The sequence below is a fragment of the Rhinopithecus bieti genome, unplaced genomic scaffold (genome assembly GCF_001698545.2).
Source record: "Rhinopithecus bieti isolate Rb0 unplaced genomic scaffold, ASM169854v2 scaffold_33302, whole genome shotgun sequence".
Classification (NCBI taxonomy): Eukaryota; Metazoa; Chordata; class Mammalia; order Primates; family Cercopithecidae; genus Rhinopithecus; species Rhinopithecus bieti.
In genome coordinates this window covers 1,547,862-1,554,054 of record NW_016814366.1, presented here as the reverse complement: position 1 = coordinate 1,554,054, position 6,193 = coordinate 1,547,862, and the positions used below count along the sequence as shown (strand labels likewise).

At 37.2% G+C, this 6,193-nt stretch overlaps 1 protein-coding gene across 4 annotated transcripts in view; it reads left to right on the top strand.

Moving 5' to 3' along the window:
* YAP1 (Yes1 associated transcriptional regulator) overlaps positions 1-6,193 on the top strand; it is a 122,776-nt gene that overhangs the window by 103,644 nt on the left and 12,939 nt on the right. The window lies entirely within an intron of this gene.

The following is a 6,193-nucleotide window of genomic DNA, read 5'->3' as shown; positions in this document are numbered from 1 at the left end:
CTATATTTTATTTTTAATGGGTATGTTGAAAACTTTGTATAAGAGGGAAGATTTAGCCTCACACCCTGCACCCTTTTAACTGGCTATTTCATTTATTTTTTCACTTGTTTTTTCATTTGCTTTTTCATTTGTTATTTCACTTGCCCCTTGTTATTTGAACAGTGCCGTAGTAACTTTGAGACCATGATTAAGTAATACAGATTACAAAAGGCCTAATTCCAGAAGTCTGTGAGAAAGAGTGTAGAATCCTAGGATAATGCTAGGGAACACCAAACTGCCATCCTGTTTTGGATATGACTTTTCAGAGTTTAAGATTATCATATAGTTCTCATAACTGTCCCCAAATCCATGTGTATACTTTTTTTAATCAAAAAAGTTGTTCTGAAGTTAAAGCTTCTTTGGTAAATGGCATAAACGTTAAAAAAACATAAAGCATTGGCTCAGTGTTTTAATGACTTTAGAAATAATAAAATGTTCTATTATAGTTTAAAGCTGTGTTGGAAAATGAGGTATGGCAAGACCTCTATCTTAAACAGTTGGAAGAAATGACATTTTTTTCTATTTTTAGAATTGTTGACATAAACTGCTATCACTAAGGCAGACTATTTACAAGGCATATGTTTTTAGAGTTATTCTCCATTTCTAAATTTGGATTTTTAGTTCACTAAGTGAGTCTTCCTTAAACAAATTGATTACCACCCTCCCTGCAAAAAACCCTTATTCCCATGCCATATATCATCCAGAAACGGATACACTCTTTGTGTAATGCAGTATTTGCTAAAGACAGAATAGCTTTAAGAAAGTAACATTGACTAGGTAGCTCCCCAAGTCATTAATTCTTATTTTATTTATTTATTTATTTTTTTGAAATGAAATCACCCAGGCTGGAGTGCAATGGCATGATCTCGGCTCACTGTAACCTCCACCTCGTGGGTTCAAGTGATTCCCCTGCCTCAGCCTCCCAAGTAGTTGGGATTACAGGCGCACACCACCACGCCCAGCTAATTTTTTTGTTTTTTTAGTAGAGACAGGGTTTCACCATGTTGGTTAGGCTGGTCTCGAACTCCTGACCTCAGGTGATCCACCCGCCTTGGCCTCCCAAAGTGTTGGGATTACAGGCATGAATCACTGCTCCTGGCCTATGTTAATATTTTTATATGCAATGAATATAATATGTTTCATTGGGTTCAATAAGGAAAATAAAATAGTGTTGATATTTAAGGAAATTGCTAGACACGGGGTAGGGAAATTGCGTATATTTATATAAGAAAATAGGCCATCCTTTTTCTCCCCTTCTTAACAATATGTCTTTGTAGTTCAGTCTTGCCAAAAAAAACAACCTCTACCTCCCACACAGTCACGCGTGCATGAGTGTGCACACACTCAGATAACGAAGGTTTCAGGAGACAGATCTTAGAAGTGAAATGGAAGTTTCGGAATGTATCCTACTCCATGTTTTACCTAGTCAGATTATGAAGGAGAATGACCATGAAGTTAGACAATTGAGGCCGGGCGCGGTGGCTCAAGCCTGTAATCCCAGCACTTTGGGAGGCCGAGACGGGCGGATCACGAGGTCAGGAGATTGAGACCATCCTGGCTAACACGGTGAAACCCCGTCTCTACTAAAAAATACAAAAAAATTAGCCGGGCGAGGTGGCGGGCGCCTGTAGTCCCAGCTACTCGGGAGGCTGAGGCAGGAGAATGGCGTGAACCCGGGAGGCAGAGCTTGCAGTGAGCTGAGATCTGGCCACAGCACTGCAGCCTGGGCGGCAGAGCGAGACTCCGTCTCAAAAAAAAAAAAAAAAAAAAAAAAAAAGTTAGACAATTGAGAAAGAATTTTCTCCTATAAGGTGTCCTGCTTCTAGGGAGAAACAGTTAAATCATGTGTTTCCATCCTGAGTAAGTGTTATAATTCCTTGTATTCTTAGCAAAGGACTGTAAATGTCAAAGGGAAGTTACCATAGGAAACTTAAGAATTTTAGATGTAAAACAGTGAAAATTTGTTTCAGGGTTATCTAGACATTTTGCTAGGTACTTTTAAAAAATAATATGGATAAGCATGAAGTCAAATTAATCTGAATTTTAATCAAAATATTTTATATAAATTCTCCATTTTATTGCATTTAAAAATAAGCCTGTATATATCTTACACCTGTGTAAAAGAATGCCAGTTATATTTCAATAGAGTAATTTTATCAAAACACATTTTCAGTGAATATCAACATTGTTTCATAATTGGGTAAATCTGGCATAGCTCTTTTGTAGACAATCCAGTTATATCCTGAGCCATAAGCCTTGGGACATAATTGGATTGTCTACAAAACTGATTTTAGTTCAAACATTTCATGTTGAAAGTTACCTCTATCTCTAAGAAGTTTTTGGATTATTTTATCCTGAACACAATGCCTAAAATTAGAATACTGGACTAAAAATACAAGTTAGTTAAACTTCTGTTTTGCCAAAGGTAACTAGGATAAATAGTTTGACAAACTTTCAAAACTTCGGAAATAAGTTACAGGAAATTCAGCCAAAACATAATCATGCTTCTGTTCTGTATTTCAAAGGTCAAATAGTTTTTTCTAACTGAAGCAAGTATTTTTAGCCATTTTCTTCTGTAATAATAGAAAAATGTGGTAGCTTTTCCCGTTGAGCTTGTAAATCTTAGCTTATCTGGGACACATTTGGAGTCAGAGCTATCTGTGCTATAAGTAAAACTAAGGGTCCCAGTTTGTTCTGGAGGAAACTTTGCAGGGTGGTTCATAAAAGAAAACAAGAGTTTGCCTGCTTTATTTAGTGGACTTTTATGGAACCAAGACCTAGCCATAAGCCATTGACTCTTCTTACATTTCCCTCCTCTCATCTAAGTAGCAATATAATTTCCCAGAAGGCAAAAAAGATGCTAAGATCATGTATTTTTGGTAGTTAAGGTATTTTGGCCTTACATAAAATTGATGCCTTGATCCACATCCTTTAGAAAAATAATGAGAAAGGCAGTAAAAGTAGTCAGTAGTCTGGAAACACTTAGAATATTTTAGGGTTTTAAAATTTTTTAGCGTATCCAAGAGAAACGAAAGCGTGTGTCTACACAAAGCCAAAATGTAGAAACAACCCAAATGTAGAAACCACCCAGATGAATAGATAAACAAATGTAATATATTCCCACAGTGGAATACTAGTTAGCAATAAAAAGGAATGAGCTGTGTGGATATAACATGAATGAATCCCAAAGTTATCACACTAAGTGAAAAAGTACATGCTGTAAGATTTTATTTTAGAAAATTCTAGAAAATACCAACTAATCTATAATGACAAAAAGCAGATCATTAGTTTCTGAAGGTTGAAGTAGGGGAGGTGAGAAGTAGTGGGAGAAAATTTTAAGGATAATTTTTCTTTCTTTCTTTCTTTTTTTTGAGACCGAGTTTCGTTTTTATTGTCCAGGCTGGAGTGCAATGGCGCAGTCTCGGCTACCACAACCTCTGCCTCCCAGGTTCAAGTGATTCTCCTGCCTCAGCCTCCCGAGCTTGAATTACAGGCGCCCACCACCACACCCAGCTAATTTTTTGTATTTTTAGTAGAGACAGGGTTTCTGCATGTTAGTCAGGCTGGTCTTGAACTCCCAATCTCAGGTGATCTGCCCACCTCAGCCTCCCAAAGTACTGGGATTACAGGTGTGAGTCACTGCACCTGGCTGAGGATGATTATCTTGATTGTAGTGGCAGCTTCACAGGTGTATACACATTTCAAAACTCATCAATTCATGCACTTTAAAATTTATTGTACATCAGTTATCTATCAATAAAACTTTTCAAAATTTACTTGGAATATCTAATCACCTGTAACTGAAAGTTTCAAAACTCAGCTAAGTATTTATACCTTTAGTATGCTAGCCATAATCTGCATATACGTTATTTGTATCACTGGCCTTGTTACATTATAGAGTCATCCCCTAGGGGATTGGTTCCAGGAATCCTCACGAATACCAGAATCCTCAGATGCTCAAGTCCCTTGTATAAAACGGATACTATTTGCTTATAACCTACATACATCCTCCTGTATACCTTAAATCATTTCTAGATTACTTACAATAATACAATGGAAATGGTGTGTAAAAGCTGTTATACTGTTATAACTGTATTGTTATTCTGTATTGGGAATAATGGCAAGAAGAATAGTCTGTGTATGTTAAGTACAGACACAGCCTTCCATTTTTCTTCTCGAATATTTTGATCCATACTTGGTTGACCCCATGGATATAAAAGGGTGACTATATTTGTTTTCATGCCAAATTCTTCCCTCTTTGATTAATAATACACTCTCCTGCCACCAGTAAGTAAAGTGTCTTTTTTAAATTGATTCTTTCAAGTCTAATTTAGGTGAATCCTTAGGTTAGTTACTCTTAGTCATGGCTCAAATATAGGTTTAATGAGAAGAGTGTTTCCATAGCCCTTCAAAGGGTCAGATATCTCCTTAGGTAACATGGAATGATTTCCCTGCTTACTGACATCTCTAAGTTATCTTTCTTTATAAATCTGCATAGTTGGTTCTGCAGTGTGTGCTGACATAGAAATTCAGTTGTTAAATGAAGTAAAAAGTAAAATTTCATGGCTTTTAACAAACATAGTGGCCAAATTCAAAGCATCAAAACATGGAGAGTCTAGTCTACACAGGATACTAGTTTTAACCTAATAAAAGTCAAAATTTTATTTAAAGGCTAAAATAAAAGTTATAAAATAATATGAAAATTATAGCCAATTCAGTTATTTTAGTTATGACTTACAGGTTAGTGTTATATATTTGTTGTGCTACAAACATGAGCATACCTTCTCTGATCAAAAGCAAATGAAAGTCTTTAGGATATTCTCAAATACTCCCATGTTTTGTCACAGAACCCTAGCCATCACCTCATCTGGAGCCTATAATTGTATTCATTTTAAAGTTTATTGTTAAATACATCCTCATATTTTAAGAGCAATATAGATTCTTCAAGGAATTATAAGTTGTTTTATGCTCCAAATTAATCCATTCACTCTGCCCTTAGGGGGCACAGAAAAAATAATTACAATATTTTGTGATAAGTGCTGTGTTCAGGGTGTTAAAGACATGACATCTTTGTGTCTAATCCAATCTCAAGATTGAGATGGGATCACCACGGAGAGTTTCTTCAAGAAGATAGTGCCTTCACCAGGTCTTAAATAATATAGAAGAAAGGCATGGTATTGAGAGGATGTGTCCTCCCACAGACAGACTACAATGAGTGTAGTATCATTGTTTTTAAAGTCACTTCTCACTTTATAAGAAGAGCATGGGGAGGTGTCAAAAGTAGAAGATAGAAAAGAAATAAGAGGGACCCCCATAAGACTGCAAGAAAAGTTAAAAAGATGGTGACTGTAAATGAAGTTACTTTTGAGGGGAGCAGGAAGAGGTGGCAAGAGGGGCCAGAAAAATCAAAGATTATACCTGATGGCCTGTTTTTTTGTTGTTGTTGTTTTGGGGTTTTTTTGCTTGCTTGCTTGCTTGCTTGCTTGTTTTGAGACAGAGTCTCGCTCTGTCACCGAGGCTGGAGTGCAGTGGCGCGATCTCGGCTCACTGCAACCTCAGCCTCCTGAGTAGCTGGGACTACAGGCATATGCCACCATGCGCAGCTAATTTTTTTGTATTTTTCGTAGAGACGGGGTTTCACCACGTTGGTCAGGCTGGTCTCCAACTCCTGACCTCAAATGATGCGCCCGCCTCGGCCTCCCAAAATGCTGGGTTTACAGGCATGAGCCACCGCACCTGGCCGATGGCCTCAGTGTTCTAATGTAGATGGAAAAGAAATAGACATGGACTTCACTGACTGGGCATGGTGGCTCATGCCTGTAATCCTAACACTTTGGGAGGCCAATCACTTGAGCTCAGGTGTTCAAGACCAACGTGAGCAACATATAATGTGAGACCTTGTCTCTACAAAAAGTTTTGAAGAAGAAAAAAGAAAAGAAATGGACTTCCCTGAATAGGGGCTTGAGAGAGTATGCCATATTTGGAGTAGTGACCATGAGGATGTGAGAAAGAACTGACCAGGAATGAAACAAAACAAAAAACCAATAAATGATACATACTAAGGGTCCATCCAAAACCAAAGACCATTAATTTGTAATAATAACATTCTGGATAGTTGTGTGGGTTTTGTTTTTTTTTTTTTTTTTTTTTTTTT